At 32.4% G+C, this 22,875-nt stretch overlaps 1 long non-coding RNA gene across 3 annotated transcripts; it reads left to right on the top strand.

Annotated features, from left to right (window-relative positions):
• Positions 1-2,278: 2,278 nt before the first annotated feature.
• Positions 2,279-9,323, top strand: LOC129927491 (uncharacterized). Of its 3 annotated transcripts, XR_008779104.1 has the most exons (4): positions 2,608-2,856; positions 4,838-5,014; positions 5,205-5,423; positions 9,060-9,323. It is a non-coding gene; the product is annotated as an uncharacterized LOC129927491 (long non-coding RNA). The 3 variants fall into 3 exon arrangements; XR_008779105.1 differs by lacking the exons at positions 2,608-2,856; positions 9,060-9,323 and adding an exon at positions 2,279-2,575 and having other exon boundaries at positions 5,205-6,593; XR_008779103.1 differs by lacking the exon at positions 9,060-9,323 and having other exon boundaries at positions 2,620-2,856; positions 5,205-6,593.
• Positions 9,324-22,875: the final 13,552 nt, after the last annotated feature.

Below are 22,875 nucleotides of genomic sequence, written 5' to 3'. Positions count from 1 at the left end.
TTTCAAAAAACAAAAAATTGCCAGAGATCGGGCCTGATCCGAAATTCTTTGTTAATTTTTTTGTTTGTTTGTTATTAATATTTTGTTAATGAGGACAGTATGTGATAAAAAATTATACTTAAAAGAAAAAAGAGATCTTACAAGCAAGCTGAAACATTTAAATGGGACCTCACTTTACTATAGGTAACATTTTTACTTTCAACATGTAGGCCTTCTTTTACACTCTTGTAGTCTTGTTCGACCTACCCATATTTGCTTATCTTCTTAATAGCGGTCCAGATGTTTAATTAACATACCCATTTTATTGATATTTTATTAACAAAAACAAATCTTATCTTATATAATACAGACGTTTCTTCAAAAAAAAAAGAAGATGATTACGTCCTACGCGTCATGCATTCAGTCATGCATATTAACCAATTACTCAATTTCTGGTTTCTGGTTACTGGTTTTCTTGGCTAGCTCAGACACACTAGTATTTTTTCCACAATACTGTCAGTGTTTTTACGAGACATAATTTAGATTTTTAACAATGGTACTAGATTTGGTACAATATATGGTTTCACTGTTCAACTCTGAACGTCACATACTAGATACAGATCTAAGGTTAATACTTATCAATTAAGACATCTAAGAAAAAAAACAACTAATTACATTTACAACACTAGGAAATATTTTGGTTCCCTATCAAAAAGTTATAAATTTATCGCAATTTAATAGAACAAAATAAAATTGTTTCAATAAATTTGTTATTGAAGTCCAAGCAATCAAATTAGTCTACCAATGGGTGGTCACATATAGAAACAAGTTAACTAAAATAAAAATAAAATAAAACTTCTTTTAAACTTGATGGAAAGTACTATACTAGTGTCTAGTAGATATTTTCAATGTTAACAGATTGAAAATGTGTATAGGCAATGTCCAATAAAGTTTTATGACTTCAAGACGAGCCAGTCTGTCTAGCACTCCACTAGGTGTTAACTAGAGTATCCAGATGAATGGGTAGATTCCCGGTAGATGAAATAAAAGAGGGGGGTGTCAAGGTATATTAAAGGTGAAAGTAAAAATGTTACCTATAGTAAAGTGAGGGCCCGTTTAAATTTTTCAGCTAGCTTGTAAGATCTCTTATTTATTTATTTATTTTTATTTTAAGTATAATTTTTATCACATACTGTCCTCATTAACAAAATATTAACAACAACAACAACAACGAAATTAAATTAACTCGGATTTGACCTGATCTCTATAGAATTGTTTTTGCATTTGGAAATAATAGCTACAAAAGTTTTAATGTAAATAAATTAAACACGCGACGAGAATATAGCCTAATATAAACAATATGTTACTATCCAGTGAAACTAATATTTTTAATAAAAGAATAATTGGAAATGTATTTACAGTACAGATTACTAGAGTGTCTACAGACTTTTAAAAAGTTCTAAGTTGCATTTCAGCGTGTTTTAACAAAAAAAAACACTAGATCTATATTATAATAATTGAATAGATCTAATTTTATTCTAAATTGAGTCTATAATAGAGTCTAGATCTAGTTCATAATAATCAATCCAGATCTATATTCTATAATCTATTCATATGGCATATGATATGTAATTATGTTAGACTATATTGTCTATATTGACTATATAGTTATAGAGTCATACTCGACGACAATAATGACGACATCTAGATCTATAGACTATCAGTATCATTAGTATCATAATCATTATAATCATAATCATAAAGTAGATCTAGAGTATTCTAGAGTCTAGACTAGATACTAAGTAGTAAGTTAACTAAGATAGATCTAGATCTAGTAATAATTAGTAGTATCATCTAGATCTAGAATCTAGAAAAAAAAAGTAATAGAAATGGTATACTATACTTACTAATCTAGTCAATCTAGTCTAGATCTATAGTTATACTATTACTAGGCTTGGTAACTAAACTAGTAACTAGATAGATCTAGTTATATTTATACTGATTTAATAAGTGATCTATTTACTGTCTACAACAGAATAGTTTAAATATTGATCTAATTCTAGCTCTAAAGAGTTTAGATCTTTAGTCTCTAGAGTAGACTCATCTATGACATCAACTTTCTCAAGATTCTAGATTTGATATAAATAAGATATAAGATTATTTAGATACTGTTTAAAGACATATTTGATATACTTATATTGTCAATAGATCTACAGTTTTAAAAGATTTTTTATAAATAAGATACTAAGATTATTAAGATGCTGTTTTAAAACATATCTATATATAATACATTAACATTGTCACATAGATCTACAGTTTTAATGTAAAGTAAAGTTCCCCTTTCAGACCTTGCGATCTATACTGCAGATGATGTAAAGATCCTCTGTTTCTGTGGCCAGCACAACGACCAAACAGCTTTACTTGTGGCAACTAATGCCGGGTACCTGGGTGGACTCAAAGATACTGAAATTTAAATTCTCTGTCTTCACCAGGATTTGAAGCTGGGACCCCAGTTTGGAAGCCAAGCATTTTACTGCTCAGCCACAGGCCTCCTCAGTTTTAATAGATTTTGAAGTAGAAATCTAGATTTAGCTAGGTAATCATTATTAGAATAGATCTAGCACATCAATATCATTTTGTATCATTTTTTTTACTTTATATTCTAATGTAGATCTCTATTAACAATAAGAATTCAGTTCATTCAAATTCAATCAAGGATTTTAAAAAAGAAGATAAAATATGTCATCTGAAGAAAGTGGAGGTCAGAATGGCTGTGTCCCGAAAAATTTAAAAGGACTTCTTAGGTTTTGTATGGAAGCAACCAGATCAGAAGATGCCCCAAATAGTTCTGAAATCATGGAGCCAATGTCAGAAGATGTAAGTTCATAAGAAGATCTAGTTTAGAGTAAATTTAATGTCGCAGACATTTATTTAGGCATTGTATTTCTGAGGTGTCCATTTATTTCATCACTGGTCACTTCCTTCCTATTCATTTCTTCCCCAATTAAATATTATTTTTCTCAGCCATTATGTGGCTATCTAAGTAAATGCTTGTTGATATTTTTAACATGTTCTTTTAGTGTTTATAGTTAGTTTTACCATTCCCCTCTTCTTGTGCAGAATTATAAATGTGTATATTTATATATATATATATATATATATATATATATATCAGCAGTAAGATTGTTTTCAGTTATATTGCTTTTATTTCATATAGGGGATATTGATATTATCCTTTACATAAACAATTGATTTTATCATCATATTCCAAGGTGTGGTAGAAGTAGTGGAAATCTTTTGAGAGATAAGCTAAGAACTATTAGAATAATTATGATTGTGCTGCTGATAACTTATCTCCTGGTGGTCATCTTTCATTTTATCTTTATTTGTCAAACATTTTTCTTGAATTGGGGCGAGTCATTTTTAACATTGAGATCTATTATTTATTCCAATAAATGCTTACTTCACCCATCCTCTGGAACTAATTTATATCACTTATATAAGCTTTACTTTAATCCCCATTTAAACTTTTTAATGGCATACAGAGATCTACAGTAGAATATAAAGTCAATAGCCTACCTGTCTTTCTGATTTACATTAACACACAAAAACTATTTTTGCATTAGATTTATATCTAAAGATGTTCAGTATTTATAATTTTTTAATATTTTTTTTTCTTTTTTAATGTCACTGTTTTTGTCATGTAAAATAAAAATAAATTTCTTAATTTTTTACAATTATTATTTTTTTTGGATAAAAAGATCTGAGGATGCTATTAAAAGGGGATGAAATAACTGGTTTCTGCAATCCGTTTTGTAGTTTATTTATGGTTTGACCAAGAATTAAACTAAAAATAACTAGATTTAGATACTTCTAAGCAGTGCTTTTTTTGTGGTGATATGCACTGGTAATGTGTACCGGCTCCTTTTTCAATGTGGGGAAAAAATTATTACTTTTCTTGCATTTTTACGTTTATTATTAATTTATTAGTAGTTAAAAGTTTGGCAATCCATCACTGAGTACCGCCACCTATTGTTTTACAAAAAAAGCACTAAGACAAAATAAGAAATAATTACCCTCATATATTTCTCTAAATTAACATTTTGTCAACTGGTGATTTTTATTTTGGGAAAGTCTGTTTTTTATTTTGAATTTTTTTTTCATTTTGTGAAGAAGTTTAATGTATATATTGTCTATTTATATTGCAATGAAAGATATTTTAGAGATATATATAAGTATTTATACCATTGCTACATCTATACATCGCATAGCTCACCCAAGTAAATATACATTATACCAGTGCTACATCTAAACATCACATAGCTCACCCAAAGTAAATATTTGTTATACCAGTGTTACATCTAAACATCACATAGCTCACCCAAAGTAAATATACATTATACCAGTGCTACATCTAAAAATAACATAGCTCACACAAAGTAAATATACATTATATCAGTGCTACATCTAAAAATCACATAGCTCACCCAAAGTAAATAAACATTATACCAGTGTTACATCTAAACATCAACTCGCCACAATCTCAGTTTTGCATTTGGTGATGAGTTACCCCCCTTGACATTACTGCACCATGCAGCATAACATACTATTTTGCAAAAGCCCCCATTTTTATGTGAGTAGCAGAGGACATTGGTAAGGCAATAGATGATTTCTTTGACTTGATAACAAGGTATTTAATTAACAGTCATTTTGCTGGAGTGTAAAGAGGTACAGATATGGTCCAAATTTTACACATGATCTTCGGAGTAAAAAGAATTGTTCTTACTCAAGTAGATATTGCTTGAGTGAATATTTATATTTTCTTATTTAAATTTTGTTCTCAATATTTAAAATCTAGAGACGAAAATGGCTGGAGGAAGCTTGACATCAATGTCTGTAAACCCAGTGGAACGGATGACCAGCTGTGTAAAAGCAATTCAGGAAGCTGTGAGTGACACAGAAGAGGGTACAGAACAACAGATAATGGCTGTGTCTGAGCTTCAAGACTGGGGAGAAGACCTTGACATTGCTGGAGGTAAGCCATCCCTTCTTTAAATAAAATGGGATAATTTAGCTATGACTGTCATCAGTTTGTATTAGTTTGCACTCATTAAAAAAAATTGCTTACAATGAAAAAAAAAAGAATGATTGATAATAAGTTTTTGTTAAAAATAATAAGAGGTTCTTTTTTTTTCTTTACTTATTTTGTTATATTTTTTCCTCAGATTTTATAAAGATCAATGGATTGTGTATTGTTCCACACTAGACAAGCAGTGCACAGCAACGATGGATCCTCCCCCACAGATTAACATTACCATTAATAATTTTCGGAAAGATGTGGAAAATGAATTTAAATTAGTTGATGTGTACAGGAGCGTGAATCCTACTGGTCGGGACACTACTTGGGATTAGATAGAATTTATGTTCCAGTTAATACCTTATAGGTAAAGTTGCTCATCTGGAAGAATCTCTGGAATTTTTAGATCACTAGGCAATAATGTTTGTGATAAATAATAGAAGTAGAAGAAAGAAAAAGAAAATTAGTCATTGGAAATTTAATAATTCTCTCATAGAAATCCCCCTGTTTGTAGAATTAATCTCAAATACATTAAAATCTTGTTTACAAGATATAAACATCCCAAACTTTAACACAAACATGGACACTGGTAAAATATTCAATAAAAAAGCAGTGTCAATTAATATCAACACTTGTACAAACACAAGAAAAAACAAGAAATAGAAAAACTTAAGCACACACTATTACACATTGACGATAAAATAGATAGAACACAAGCACTATTAAAGCTGGAAGAATTAAACAATTACATCAATAAAGAAGCTATAGGAATTATATAAGTCAGGAGGGTCCAAATAAACTTTTCTTGTCAATAGAACAAAATGTTCAGTCAAGTAAATCTATAAATAGTGTTCTTGATATACATGGCACGAAAGTAAGATGAAGAAAAAATTTAAAAGGTTTTCACGAGTCACTTTACAAATATTATCACATGGAACCTGTAAATAAGGATGCTCAAGAATATTTTTTTTTTAAATATTGTAAACACTTAAACCAGACTGATGAAGATTTTTTGGGGACTCCTTTTAGTTTGGAGGAACTTAAAGCTGCACATGACTCGACACAAAACAATAAATCTCCTGGACTGGATGGATTAACTTTTGAATTTTATAAGACATTTTTTCCTTCTTTGGTAGGTCCACTATTATTACGACTGTATACTGACGCTTTTAAAACAGGACAGTTTCCAGAAAATTTTAACGAAGCATATATTACACTATTCCCAAAAAAAAACACAACTGATAACACTTCCGCAAGTGATTACAGACCCATCTAACTGCTTAACACAGTGTATAAACTACTGACAAAAATGATTTTTATCCGACTAAAACCTTTCATCTGTCACGTGTTTATTATGTTTATTTGATTTGAAGATCTTGATGATATAAACTTGTTACATATGCGGGTTCGGAGGTGCCTTGATTATAGTTCAAACCCTTTAATAATCAATAAAGTAACAAAGTGCTGATATGTTTTTCTTGAGTTTTAATTATTTAAAACTTGAACTTGAAACAATAAATGTATGTACAAAAATATATACAGGATTCAGTGAAAATGATCGATAAACTGAGTAACTATTTACTTTAAAACTAACGACTTCTAAGTCTAACTTTCTATCTCTCTCTCTCTCTCTCTCTCTCTCTCTCTCTATCTATCTCTCTCTCTCACTCAAGCTTGACACTTAGCCTCCGCCTTTTATATCTTTCTTTAGAATAAAGAACCGTGACATCTCAGTGACCATCCTTGACCCGTTTACATTTAATTTTCCTTTTAATTGTTTTTGTAATTTAACCTACGTTAATTATGTTTCCCTGCTGTAGCCTTGAACTAAGCTTTAATCTGCGTCTTTCTGGCATTTAAGCGTGGGTACGCTGACCTGATTTGAGATAGGTACAATGTCCTCATATTGTGAACAATAAGGTGTCACTAGGGACTTAACATCATCAACCAACTTATAGGACAAGACCAATACTGTACTCATCCTGACAGAAATATCGACGGAATGACACATTTTATTCGAGATTTTATTATGTACAGTCATGAGAAAAACCTTAGTGCTTCCTTGATATCTGTAGATCAAGAGAAAGCTTTTGTTAGAGTTAGCCTTAATTACCTTTTTAAAGTATTTTTAAAAAAAATTAAAATTAGTCCTTTTTTAATAAAATTAATTAAACTAATTTATACGAATGCAAAAAGTAGACTAATAATCAACCATTCTCTTAGCCAATCCTTTCCAATTGAAAGATCTGTTAGACAGGGTTGTCCTTTATCCCCCCTTTTATACATTCTTTGCCTAGAACCCTTTTTAGAATCTATTAGATCAGATCCTTCAATCAAAGGAACAAAAATCCCGGGACCCATCCCAGTAGTTAAAGTTAAGGCTTATGCCGATGACACAACATTTTTTCCCTCCTCTGAAAATGATATTAATAACATAGTTAAAAAGTTTACAATTTTTGGCCATGCCAGTGGTTCTAAAATTAACATAAATAAATCCTCAATAATGGGTGTAGGGAGGTGGACATTTAAGGAAAAATATTCTTTTAAACTTGTAAATAAAATCAAAATATGTGGTATAGAATACAATAGTAATCCCTTTTTCTTCTGTGAAGATCAGTAGAAAAATATTATTATTAAGGCATCCAATTTAGTTAACAGGTACAAGCACACAGGTTCTACTATTTTTGGTAGAGCCATCCTTATAAACAATTTGGTCATCCCAAAGATAGTCTATTTAGCCAATATTATAGAACCTCCTACAAAATACATATTTCAATTAAATAACATAATTAGAAGTTTCATCTTCAAAAACACACTTAGAAACATCAAACATACTACAATTATTCAAAACAAAGAGGATGGGGGGATCAATTTACAAGACATCAAAACTAAAATATGTGCACTCAGATTAAAATTCATAGGTCAAGTAGTTAAGAATCCAAATGATTTTCCTTTTACAATATATTATTATGGTTTGAGATTAAGCAATATAATTCCAATACAAAACAACATTCCACACTATTTTGGCACAAACTTACATCCTTTTTATAGATCCATCTCAAGAACTCTTTCTGGCAATGAACCTTTAATACACAATAAATATAAAGAAATATACACAACATTAAAAAAACAGTTACAAGAAAATTTAGCTATTAGGATTAAATGGGGAAAAGATTTAAATATAACAGATTTTAAAGACACTTTTACTAACCTTCATAACAAACACATTGCAACAAAAGCTAAAGAAATATCTTACAGACTTATCTTTGGGATGACTCCATTTTCAAAGAAAAAACCTGGTGTAAAATATTGTAAATTTTGTCAATCTGTTAATGGTGACAATGAAAAGCATTTATATTTAGAATGTTCTTTATTTAGTAATGTTAGAAATACTGTAAGAGATTTATTAGAAGGAATTTGTGAAACCTATGTGAATATTAATTTATCTATTCTCTTAAACAAGTTGCCTAAAGCTAAACACAAGATGATACATAATTTTAACTTAATAATTTTATCAGAATACAGAAACTTAGTATGGAACAGTAGACTTAAAGCTGTGTATCATAATGTCAATTTTAACCCTAATGATTTGGATAAAATATATAGAAATATAGTTGATTTTAAAATTAAACACTATAAAGGCTAACCCCAAATGTAATTTTATATTGATCCATTGTATGTACATATGTTATATATTAAATCAAGGAATTTTTTATTTTTTTTTATTTATTTATTTATTTATTTTTTTTTTTTTTTCTCAAGGATTCCTTTATTTTCTTCCAATGAATTGGAAGGTTCCATTTTTATCATAAATTATCAATTCACAGAGTCTGTTTAAACAATGAAGAAAATAAGTTTTGAATGTATGGGTGTGTGTGTTTGTATAAGTAATAACTATTAAAAATTTGCATGTGTATGTATTTAATACATCATTTATTTGCTTTAAAATTATAATTACTAAAAATTACCTATAAACTATTTATTAATTTCTTTTTTCAACAAGAGAGACAATTAGGACTGGAAGATGCAAGGTGGAAATTTCTTTTGGTTACATCCCTTTGACCAAATTAATACATTTTCAAGACAACCCAAACAGGACAGGATTTCATGAAAATGGAGCAAATGGACTACTAAATTGTTAAAAAAAACAAAAACACTATCACAATAAATAATAATAATAATAAATAATGAATTTAATCTTAAAATGAGTTATATTCCAAAATGAAATAATTTTGTAAGCTCTTCATACACATACTTACTTTGAGCTCTGTACTTTATAGAAACCAAATTGTTTCATAATATGTACATTTTTGTAACTCTAGCAGACCCCAGAGAATTCCTAAGGATATAGGATGGAGGTCCTTTGTCTTAGGTTCTTAAGGGAAAAATTGTTGCAAAAATAATAGAAATAAAAATAAATTTTTAATAACTCATAAGTCACTAAAAAAAAAAAAATAATAATAATAAAAAAATAATAATTTTTGGGAATACTTATTTTAAGGAACACTTTCCAAATTTGTGTGAATGTTTTTGGACCCTTGATGTCATCAATTTCTGGACATTTGCTGTCATCATTTCATGGACCTTTGCTGTCACCTTTTCTGAACCTCTGCTGTCATCATTTTATTGGACCTTTGCTGTCATCATTTTATTGGACCTTTGCTGTCATCTTTTTTTGGACCCCTGCTGTCATCATTTTCTGGACCCCTTGCTGTCACCATTTTATGGATCTTCGCTGCAGCCTACTCCGCGAACATACTGAAAATCCTGGAATATGACTTTGATAAAAATGTCTTTTTTTTATGAAATTTTCCTTGTACATTTATTAATTTAGAATGATGTTTTGTGTGTTTTCTTGGAAAAAAAAAAAAGAAAAAAAAAAAAAAAAAAAGAAGAAGCCCAATAAAGAGGCCAAGAGCCCAAAAAAGAGGCAACGCCCAAAAAAGAGGCAAAGAAAAGAGGCAAAAGCCCAAGGATTCCTAGGATGTACTAAGCTAGACAACTGAAGTCAAAAGCTAAAAAGCTGAGGTTTCCTAAAAAAAAAAAAAAATATTAATTTACAAAATTTTACTTAAACAATGAAGAAAATAAATTGAATGTATGTGTGTGTGTGTTTGTATATGTGATAACTAATAACAATTTGCATGTGTATGTATTTAATACATCATTTATTTTCTTTAAAATTATAACACTAGAAATTAATTTTTTTTTTCAACAAGAGAGACAATTAGGACTGGAGGATGCAAGGTGAAATTTCTTTTGGTTACATCCCTTTGACCAAATAAAATACATTTTACAATTTTATAACTCTAACAGACCCCAGAGAGTCTTTCATGATATAGGATGGAGGTCCTTTGTCTTGGAAAAATACATATTTATAAATATATTGTTTGTGACGTCATTTGTCTTTAGCTATAGCCATTTTGTTTTTTGCCGGCTATTTATAAAATAGTCATTTGGAATGTCAATCCAACATTTCTGGTTATAAAGGAGGACCTGGGTGGAGGGCTGATGCACTCTTTAGGCACTCTTTTGTTGAAAATGGGGGGGGGGGGGAATAAGCTGTTAAAGCTTCCTTTGAAACTATTGTTGGCTTGCTTAGGATTTCGGCGGCAGACATTTTGTCTCTGTATAGACTAGAGAACTCATTTGTGTGGTTTTTTAGTGCCTGCAAGTGACGGAGTGAAAGTTAGACTAGTAAATAAATCATTTGGGGAGGAGGGAAGTATCAAAATTGATATAAGCCCAATGGAGGGAGAAAAAGTGAAGGTAACAAAAAGAAAATTGAGGATATTTTTGGGTCTTTCTCGGAGCCTGGATCGGTAGTGGAAGCGGTCAGGCTAGGGGTGACTGAAAATGGGCATCTTGGATCAAAATAAAAAAAAAAGATTTTGAAATACCCCACTACATTCAGCATACGGTCGAGGGTGATCCCAGAATTTACAAAGTGCTGGTAACAGTGACGGGTTAACGACAGCAGTGCTGGCATTGTGGTCAGGACCAACACTGGTCAAATCAATGCCCTTCAAAAAAAGTCTGTAGTCATACCTGCTAGGGCAGAGGCTTCCGTGGAGAAAAAGACTCCATTGAGCTATGCCTTTGTTGTGAAAGGAGATAATATACAACAAAAAATATTAATCAGGAGATGGATAGTGAAAATTTCATATTGGTCTGTCTGTCTGTACCGATTGAGCGAGGCTACTTTGAGGTAGTCGCCTTTCCAGTTAACGGCTTGACTGGTAGTTGTGTCGTCTTCATGAAAGGGGAGATTGGCTAGATAGGTAGTCCCGTACCGACGCCATGGACGTTGTTTCTGTTTTATTGCGCACGTGTATTTTATTTGTTTGGGGGCGGTGTGGTCAAAGGGAAGCAACACTTGATTAATATGAGCAAAAGTTTATTAATAGCCATATCAGTCGCAGCAACGGCATAAATTTAGTTAATTATAATGCTAAGGGCTTCACGTTTTGCTGGCTAACTCTTGCATTAAATATAGTGGTAATTAATTTGTTTTTTAAATTTTGAAATGTGTATAGCAGGAAGGGACCTAAAACCTGCCATCTTGAGATAAATGACAGTAGTTCTTTAGCCGTTCTTTCCCATAGATAACTTTTAAAAAATAGTATTCTGTAATGGTGATTTCGACAGTTACTAAAAGACAAACACACCCTCTCTTTCACCACTATACAACGCCGCCTAAACTGAAACAGTCATCGTACTTTTTATATTCTGTTCCCACACCTATTTTCATGGCTGCCCCATTTCTAAGTTAAATTAGTCGTTTCCTTTAGTAAGCTGCTAATGCCGAATCGGGTACGTCGACTTCATCATTGTCGTAAAGGAACTACTTCTTTGTGAATGAACGGGAATCTATTTGACAGTTGAAGGCACACTAGTAGCATACATTCCAGAATTCGTAAGTTTATAACTGCATCTTCTTGTATATTTGTTAGTAATTTTCTAAAGAATAGAGAATTGACGTCGAAACAGCGGAGGATTGAGATATTTGCCAAGAAGAGACAAGAAAATAAGTAAAGGCAAACTACTGAGTAACCCACTTTTTAAACAAAGAAGTAAAACCATTTTTCGATGGCAAACTTGTAAAAACGTGCTTGATAACGCAGTTGAAGTCGTATGGCAATGGCAAAGCAATTAGAAGATATAGGTCAAATATCTCCATTAAAAACTAAGAGACTAAAGAGCAATTATATCTATCTGTCACAGATTACATTATAGAATTGTTTGTACATTTCACTTTTGAAAGTAATATAAGCCCTCGACATGAGTCTCGGGATTTAATCCTCAAATTTAGACACTTGACATTCAAGTCAGGATTTACCCAAGGAACGTAATTAGTATGTTTGAAATCTATTGGTTGATTTGAAATTAAACAAAGACATTTTTGAAAAGAGTTAGCGCCAGAGAATTGGCGGTAGTAAGAAGGTAAAGTCAGTCGATAAAATAATGTCCTTGTAGTCAGTCACGTTTTCTAAGAGCTCTGTTTGAAAAGCCTTTGTACTGTGTTACTTGCTCATTGATTTGTAATTTGTACATAAACTGTACTTACGTTGTATTTTAAATACAGTTCCAGAGTTTTGTTTTATCAAAGAATCGTTAATTTGTGAGTCTAGATCGTCAATTTTGTTAACTATTGAATTCAAGTAAAATCCCCGGCATGACAACGCATCTCACCACCAAAATGTTGTCACACTATCTTATAAAATGCAGATGTTAATTAAAAAAAGATGATTCTTGTCAAATGCAGACGTTACTTCCTGAAAATATTATCATTACGTCTCACGCGTGACCCTATGTCAATGTAGTCATGGATGTTATAAATGACAAACTCTGCTAAGTCGTTTGTTTTCCTGGCTGATTCATGCAACTCATTCCATGCTCTAATTTCACTTGGGAAATTAGTCCTACCATATGGTGCAAGAAATGTGCTTCATAGCTGCTGACAAGTTAACTGACATGCCTAGTATTGTTCAACTAATATTTATTCACAGTTTAAAAAAAAAAATGAAATAACATAAGAGAGGTTAGGAGGCGCTTGCATTGGACCACCATTTTGGCGAAGACCTGTTTAAAGATGTTTCAACCATCATAGAGGATCGTTTTCTTTCTTGGGAAAATTTAGTAAAAGTGAAAACTAATGGCGCCAGAAGTATGGTTGGATGACGCAGTAGACTTGCAGCAAGAGTTTTTTTGTTTTTTTTTAAATCCTCGGAGTCTCGCCTGTGCAGCATTTAATCAACAACAACAACAACAAAAAATCTACTGCGTTGAATCTGGACCATATGTTGAAAATTGTGTACTGTAAACTTCATCAAATCACATGCTTTGGGTAACAGGACTTTCGAAGATTTTCTGATAGAAATAGTCCAAATAAGAAGACAATCTCTTTCGCGGTAAAGTTTGGTACTTGTAAGTCGCGGAAAGAAACGTTTTTGTTTTGAGGCATGAAATGTAGGCTAAATATTGATGACGGGAAAAAAAAGACGCATCTCCACTAAACGACCATTTATAGTTGTGGCATTTGGCGATTCTATGCTATATCACGTCAGATCAGAATGAACTCAACTAAAAAGGGAAAGACTAGTTGATGTGAATGCGTTCACAAGCGCCTTCCAAACGACCGGCGGAAACTGTACGCCTTATTTACTTCCTAACATGTTCCAATTTATAGAATGATCACAGCTAAATATATCTTTTCCAAAAGAAAGAATGATTTAACTTTTTAAGCTTTTTAGGAATTATATCAGAGAAAGATTTGTGGATTTTTTATAAGTGGGAGAGTGAAATTATTATTTATTTTTTTTTCGAAAATTTATTTGCGACCAAAGTTGCAATATTAGAGTCTATACAGACAAGTGCATTTCGGAACGCTCTTTTTCTAAAAAGTGTGCTAATGCGGCACCTTCGACATAGGTCACGATGTATGAAAGTCAGCTGGACTAGATGAAAGATCTAGATCTAGAATCTAGATCAGATTCACATTCTCTAGATCGGTATTAGAATTAGATCTATGTCTAGTTTACGTGGATAGATACGAAAAGTAGCCTAATCTAGCACCAGAGACCCGGTTCGAGTCATACTCATACTCGACATAACTCACCACTGTTTAAACTGTTAGTTAGTGTTACTGTTACTGTGTTACTTTACATGGACATGACGCGTAGGGGCAGTACTGAGTAGGGACCGACGTAATCATCATCTTCTTTTTTGAAGTAACGTCTGTAATAATGTATTATAAATTATATAAGTATTATAAGATAAGATATAATAAGATGATATAGATATCTAGATCTACATCATCTAGATTTTTCTAGATTAAAAAGATTTAATATAAATATAATTTTTATATACTTACTTAGACTTAGTATTACTATACGACTATAGTCTATAGAGTATAGTCACAGTATAGTGATAATCATAATAGTCCCGTCTATACTTACTTTTACTTAGACTTCTGAGTCTAGAATCTAGAACCAGAACGATATAGAATCTAGACAATCAAAATATTTGCGAACTACTCTGCAACACAGTCCACACCTCTTAGATTCTTAGATCTACACGGTAGTTCTAGATCTAGTAGACGTAGTATACTACATGTAGAGTTAGAGGAGGTGATGCCCACTAATGTACTATTTTTGTAAGTTCCTGCTAATTCTACTAGAATAGTCTAGATAGACTTCTAAATTGTCTAATAGAAATAGACTATAAATTTGATGAGTGTAAATGTAGCATAAATTCAGATTGGCTTAGATCTAGACCTAGTCATCCTTGTCATGTGTAAAATTGAAATAAAAAATTCTTAACTTATCTGTAGATGTCCAGGCTAGAGATTGGAATCGAACCCAACTTTTAAAGTTCGGTTCTGTTTGGTCCGATTTAAGTTCGGGTTCAGTCAGGTCTAAAGTTCAGGTTGGGTTCGATGTTATGAAACTGGGTAATAGCAAAATTAGGTACATGTAATAATGTTTAATTAAATTATTAATTAGATAAAACAGCTACGTGAAACCTTAAATACTTATTTGGCCGGTAGGCATTTAATTTCAACACTCTTGTCGCGGTCAACATAACAGAAAAGATAAAAAAAAAATCAAATAAAAGAATTTAATAAAGCACTTTTATTAGAAACCTGTAGATTTAATTTGTAAAAATTTCCCTTTCACACTTTATGATCTATAGGGCAGATGATGTAAAGGTCATCTATTTCTGTGGTCCATGATTAACGAGGGTGTCATGTAACTATCACAATGACCATCACCTTTGCTTTTCCCTAACAAACATCAGGTACCCATTACTCCACAATAGTTTCGCCCCTTTCCGCCTGCTTAATGAAGAGTTGCAAGTTTGTTTAGAAGGCGCGTATGTTAGCCTGATTCAACTTCTTGCCACAGAGGTTCCGATTGACTTGACAATTTTCCTAACTCTTGCTGCCAGTTCGCCATGTCATCCAGCCATAATTCTGGCAGTATAAGTAGTCACTCCCACTCATTTCTGCCAAAGGAAAGAAGACTCCTCCTTGATGTATGAAACTTCTTTGAACAGGTCTTTGCCAGTGGTGGTCCCATTCCATGTTCCTCATAGCAGATATCTTTTCTGTGATTTAAAAAATTTCTTTTCTTTATGCAAAGAAGTAGCAAGAGTTGAACGCTATCAAGTGTGTCGGCGCTAATGGTAAAGATTTCCAGCTCTTCTACTCTATCTCTTAATTTTTTATTGAGATTTCTAATTGCCATGCGAAAAAGAGTGGCGGCTTCTACTGCATTCTTATTTTCATGACACATTTCTTCCATCACTTAAAGTAACCCTTCCCGCATGTCGAAAAAAAAGGTTTTTCACTATTTAAAAATTTGAACTCTGTACCATGCCCTTACAGCCAACTCATTTTCTTGTCCCTTCTTGATAAATATGGGTCAATCCTCTAATCTCTAGGCGTTTCTAAACAATTTTTTCTTGGTGGTTTAAACTAAGAATGCTGCAATATTTGTTTATGTTTTCAATTTCTGTTAAAGTTAGTTTCTTTAAAAACAGCCATAAACATCTCTATACCAATAAAAAATATTGGCATATTTTCATGCTCCATATAAAGGCAAAGATCTGTCCCCTTTTACTGGTAGTTTTTACATTCAGAGTCTACTTTTCATTTCTTCAAATCTCACATTTCATTAGCCCACACATATTTGAATGTTATGATACCATTCGCGGAGAACCAAAAGGAGACGACCCAAAATGATCCAGCTGAGTTTTCCAAAATAAATAAAAAACTGTCAAATCATCTCACTGAAACTAAGTTTTTATTTTTTCTTACTAAAAAATATTGCAAAATCTTTGATTCAGTTCAGTCATGTTAAGGACAGTTTATTTTGGTTTGGTTCATACTGATCAGTTTTAAAGTTCAGGTTCGATTTGGTCGTAAGTGAGGTACGAGTTCGGTTCAGGTTTGGTTCGTTTCCCATCTCTAGTCCAGGCTGAGAACATAGAGATAGTCTCTAGATCTAAGTCTAAGTGAGTTTCTCTCATTTATTAACATTAAGTGAACAAGTCTTTAGTTAATTCTATATTCTTTATCTGTATTCTATACTAAACACTTTAAAAAACAGGGACTTTTTTTAAAGTAACTTTAATGTCTTTTCAACATATTCAACATACTAATACTATTAAATAGTTATCTATAGATCTAGTCATTATAGGTTATAGTTATAGATCTAGTTGATCATGCAAGTGTAACACATTCTGGTTTCTAAATACACACTTTAAACCATCAGTGTTACACATTAGGACTTTTTATTTAGGTAGGCAAGTCTGATCTATACTATGCAACTAGGCTTCCAAATTTGAGGCAAATGAAAAAAAAAATCATTTTTTGTTAAAAATTTGAGATAGATCTAGACTAGGCCTACTATAGGACTTATTAGAAGTGCTAGATTATATCAATTGATTTTGTTCTTAAGTCATAGATCTAATCTATAATAACAGTCTATATCTATAAACTATTATGGTTCACCAAGGTGTTCTCCAACATGTTACTGTATTACATATAAATAACAATTGCGCTCAACCAAACGGGGAATTTATTTCATTATATAGATCTTTAGTTTAGACTCCCCAAACCCTAAAGGCCTAACACTAATACTTGTTTTTAATGAATACCAGTGATGATGCATTTTAAAGCATAGTTTATTTATATTTATTGAATTTTCCCTAAAAATATTGTTTTAAAAATCTCATTGAATTAGCAATGACTACTTTTATTTATTATTGGATCCAGGTAAAGCATGCGGAAGATAAATAAATAACATGATTGAAAGATTGAAAAGAATGTAATGTTTTTTGGAAATGAAACACTGTTGTTGATATGCAAGCACAACATCAAGTAACCAAGCTCAGTCAACTTTGAATATATATAACATAATGCCACTGGGCAGACTTGAGTACCACTACACAAAATGTGTATTTGTTATGCCTAATTACTATGTTACATTTTGTTGTATTATAGAGATTATGTGGCTTACTTTTTTAAATTAAATTTAATCCCAATGCAGAAATAATTTTCAAGACTCAGAAAGAAGGACACCTTACATGACAACGTTTTGGTGTAGCTTCATATTGGCAGAATGCAATAACAGGTTGTCTCTTTTGAAAAGGATCAAGTAATCACGTACTTTATGCTGAAACTGACACTTTATTACCATTATTTTCGAAACAACAAAGTTTCTTGGTCATACCAAGGTAGACGACATCCTTCACCAATTAGAGATTCCATGCAAGTGAAAGACCTGAAAGAGAATAGTGGGGCCTGTGCTGTACAAATAATTTCTGGATTTCATGACTGAGTAGGATTATTCTCTGTTATTAGAGTGGAATCACGATTTAAGACAGCAGCATATGGTCTTATAAATGGTAAGTATTTTTTTTTAATTTCGTGTCTATAAGTGTGCCAGGGTTACCCCATCACATAGAAAATGCATGGAATTTTGTTTTAGCCAATATAATCATGGAAGCCTTATGAAAAATTTTGTTTTGATTTTGGTTGTCTTTTATGTACATTAGTCTCATTTGAATCTACATGTTTTTCCATTGAAGCTATATTTAGGATGCAGTTAAAGTTTTTTTTATCAACATGCAGTTGATGTTTTATCATTTATTAAACAATTTTTTACACCTGTTGATAACAAAATAAAAAAAAAATCCATGGGCATATTATTATGACTTATAACAATGTTAAAGAATGGTCAAAATACAAATTAGATGTAGTAAGGATGTTTTTCTGGTCAGTTACAAGAAATAATTGTGCAAAATTTGAACTTGTTCAGAGATTGGGTGTGGGAGAATTAGCATGTATAAACGTTTTTACCAGACAGACAGAGTTGATTTAAGCTTTCTAAAAATAAGTTACTTTATCAATTCAAAATAATTGATGCTATTCTACTCAATTTAACAAGTTTTTTTTTTTTAATTTAATTCTATTTTTTTTTAAATCTACAGCCACAATTCTTCTGACAGATGTCAATGACAATCCTTCAGTAATACTACATTTAGATGGTCACCAGAACAAGCTTCACTTGAATGTGTCAGAAGGTTCTAAGATGGGAACTAATGTAACCATTTTATTTTTCTTAGTTTCATTAAGATGTTACCTTTTTTTAGGAGACAATGTGGTAAACTTAATAAGAGTCATGAATCAATCTGACACATAGTTCAATATGTGCGATTACACACATTCTTTGCATACAGCCCTAATGCTAGAAAAGTAATGTAACCATTCCTGATGACTCTATATGGGCTTGGTATATATGTGAAATTAAAAAAAAGACTAAAGCTGACATGGCTAGGCCAGTGGCTCCAAAATAAATTTAGGCTAATTGGGGTTGTTAAATGATAAATGAAAGAATTGACTTAATGCCATGAAACATACTTAAGTGGATAAATTATTACTTAAAGACTAAGAGCTTGATAGACAAAATAGGAAGAAAAAAAAAAGATATACCAAGCATCAACCAATAAACTACAAAAAGCAAACACATGTAGATTTTTCTTTAAAAAAGCATTATCAATCAATGCTCTGATAAAAAGATAACATTACATGTACAAAGCACAACAGATGGAACCCAATCAACCACAGACATGGCGGACATTGCAATGTTGACACTATACATTCACAATATAAAATTAAATACAAAGTACATCTCACTATGAGTTTATTTTTCTACAAGAGACAAACATGCACACAACATTTAGGTCAAAACAAGATGTTTTTTTAGGTAATGTAGAAATTCAAATGGGGTGGCAATTTCGCAAACATTAGATGAAGCTTATAAAGACACACACCTATAAGGACAACAGTGGGAGAGTAGTAATTGGGTTCAAGTTACAAGAACAAGCAAACATATTCAAACCTTAGATGTGGAATACAATTAAGTTGACATTTCATTGGGTGGAACCCACATTTAAAACAAGAAAAGCATAAATACTTTTTTACAAAGCTTATTTCAACTTACTCTATCTGTCTAGACAAAATTTTATACACATTATTTTTCAACACCCAATCTCGTATCAAGCTGAAATTTCGCACAATTATTTCTTTTACCTGACAACACAAGAATCAATTAAAAAAATGTACCAATAAGTTAGCTCACAAGTTCAGGTCATACCCCTTTTTTTTATCGAAGTACAAGCATATGAAGATGACACCACATTCTTCATCACTACACACACAGATGCATAAAAACGTAATGCAACACTTTTAATAATATGTCCAAACCAGTGTTTCCAAAAAAATTTTGTAAAATCCACCATAAAAGGAGCAGGCAAATGGAAACACATAAATTATGTGAAACTTGGGACACACTCTTCCTGAAATTACAAAGCATCCCAGATAAATACAAACACATAGCAATGACAATATTCAGTAGGATCAGCATATAAAACACACTATAGCTCCCAAAGGTTACCTACCATGCCATAACAACAGAAACCCCCCCACACACACACACTACAATTCATACAAACACTCAACAAAATGTTACATTAGTTTCATTTTAAAAAACACAATGGTATCTATCATACACACAACTCTTATACAACATAAATTAAATAGTGACATAGGTCTACAAGACCTAGCAACAAAATTCAGAGCCCTGAGGCTTAAGTATGAAGGGCACCTAGCCAGGGCAACTGAATTAAACAGACTTGCCATCTACCTGATTGGTCTGCATCTCCAGAAACTAATTCCAATAAACATCACACACCCACACTACTCAAACTAAGAAATAACATACTCATTTGATAGCAAGCAACAATCCTTAAACACATAAAGTGGCAACAAGGAAACATAGACTACTAGTATCAGGTCCAGGGAAGTTGTCTATAGGTTATTTTCCAACATGACCCTCATTTCAGAGAGAAAAGACACACACACACAAAGTGCAAGCTGTGTGACTAAGATGCCTGACAGTGCAGGCGGCCAAGGTGACTCTAGGCAAAATCTTTGAAGCCAACACCAAGGCCCTAGTCAACACCAACAGTGCTATCATGGTTAACAACATCTCCACCACCAGAAACAAACATCTTTACGACTTAAACTTAATTGGAATTACAGATGCCTGGTGTGGACTACCAGACTGAAAGTTTGGACAAATAGAAACAACAGCAGGAAGACTGGAGGAAGAATATTGTAGCTGGCTGAACTACCTGTTTCAAAAAGTATGGCACCTGACCCTAAAGGGAATGCACAAAAACCTGTCCTGTAGCTCTACTAGACTCCATCCCTCCCTACTGGGTGGCACAGAATAAGTCATGTGCCCAGAGGAATAGCAGGTAAAAATTGTAGAAGGACAGGCCCGAAACACAACTCCAAGGATCTCGCAACCAGAAGGCTGCAATGCCATTCTTTTTGCTTCACAAAACAGCCATTCTACTGGTTATAGACACCTTCTACAAACCCTTATCTTTCGCTTCCTTCTTTAAAAAAAGAGTATCTCTTCCTTATAATTTTTTTTTTACCATGGATCCTATTTTCATCGTTGGATCTTTTTTTTTTCTGATTTTTGTTGTTTAATTCCTTTTGTGGTTTTTCACTTGTGTGCAAGGAGAGACAAGTTTTTATTCATGTGTTATTCACCTGTTTTTTTTTAAAAATAATTTTGTTGTTTTCATATTAACATGACGATCAAGACATTCCCTATTAGGCGTAAGGACCTCAAGGGAGGCCTTGTCCACACTCTAGGTACCGGTACTTTATTGCTCAAACTTTCCTGACAGGGAGCAGTCACAGCCACAATGGCATCCATTGTTGCTGCCTTGAGGCCACTTTGAAAACCTTTTTGTTTTTTTGTTCCTTGGCGTCTCCTCACTTGTAGTGAGGGGTAGGATCCTGTTAAAGGTTTTTGGAAGTGAAGAATCTTTCAGTGTGGACATAATATCCTGGATAATAAAAAATTAAAATTACACTACACTGGGTGTAGAATTAAAATTTTAAAAATGTTTGGATCCATTACAGAGGAGTGGGTTAAAAATAGACTCCCAGTGAGTGGATGGGAGTGACAAATTGGTAAGCTGGATTAAAACTTGCAAAGGTAATGAATGCCCCACTATATACAACTCCATTTTGAAGACGACCCTAGAACTTATAAAGTGTTAGTCATTACATCGGGAAGGAGAGTGCAGTGTTGGTTTTGCCAAAAAGAGACCATTGGTCCAACCGTGTTAAAAAAGAGTGGGCCCTAGGGGAAGCGAATGGAATAAAGGAAAACCAAAAAAAATAGAAATAACACACTCTGGGCGCTAGGAAGTCCTGAGAAAGTAGCTACCTATCCTAAAAAGGGGGGAGACAGGAAGAATAGCACAGGTGAAACAAACAGACCTACATGCAGACATTACAATTCTTTCATTAAACATTTGCTGTTCAAACAAGCACAAATATATAATACACTTAGCTAAAACACACAGATCAGATTTTATATTACCGGTACTTCAAGAAACTAATGTTAATTTGGGGTATCAAGTGACAAGAAGAACATCAGATATGTACTCAGTGGTGGTTACTTTAGTTAAGGGAGGAAGAAGGTAGTTTTTTTGCAAATATCTTATAGATTCAAGGTAACATACACCACATACAATGATAGTAATGGGAGGGTGGTCATAGTCAAAATAGAGTCAGACACACTAGTTAACATATACGATCCAGATCAGAGTGAAGGAAGACCTATGTTTTCGAAACTCTTAAGTAAAGAGCTACACAGCGAATACATAGGGGAGAAAATTATAGTAGCAACTACATAGAAACACAGACACACACTTCTTCAGATGAACTTATGTCTATCTCAAAAAAACTTAAAGGAAAATTCAAACTGGGAGACGACATGACACACTTAACTATAAGGATTTTAAGGGATTCTACTAGAGTTAGGAATTATTAAGGGCACAAGAAACTATGGCACATACTGGAGAGATAATCAAAGCTTGCTTTAGGATCCTTAAATAAAAACTTAGTTCTAACAATGTTAGAGACAGTCCAAGAATAGTATGAGAATGAACAAAATCTTATTTAGATGTGGCCAATTATAAAAATGTCTGTTAGGCTGCAAATACAAATTCTGGAAAAAAAAGAAAACTTAAAGATGAAGAATACAGACTAGTAAACATATTACAAATGGCAACGGACTAAATCGACTGAATGGAAACAGAACAACAACTATAAGACATATGCTTACAAAAGCAAAGGAGCAGAAATTAGAAGTAAATATCCTGTGATGGCCAAAACACCCAACAAGATACAAAAAGATAGGGCAATTAAAATACCTTAACAA

Source organism: Biomphalaria glabrata, chromosome 7, assembly GCF_947242115.1.
Source record: "Biomphalaria glabrata chromosome 7, xgBioGlab47.1, whole genome shotgun sequence".
Lineage (NCBI taxonomy): Eukaryota > Metazoa > Mollusca > Gastropoda > Planorbidae > Biomphalaria > Biomphalaria glabrata.
This window is presented reverse-complemented; position numbering and strand designations above follow the sequence as displayed.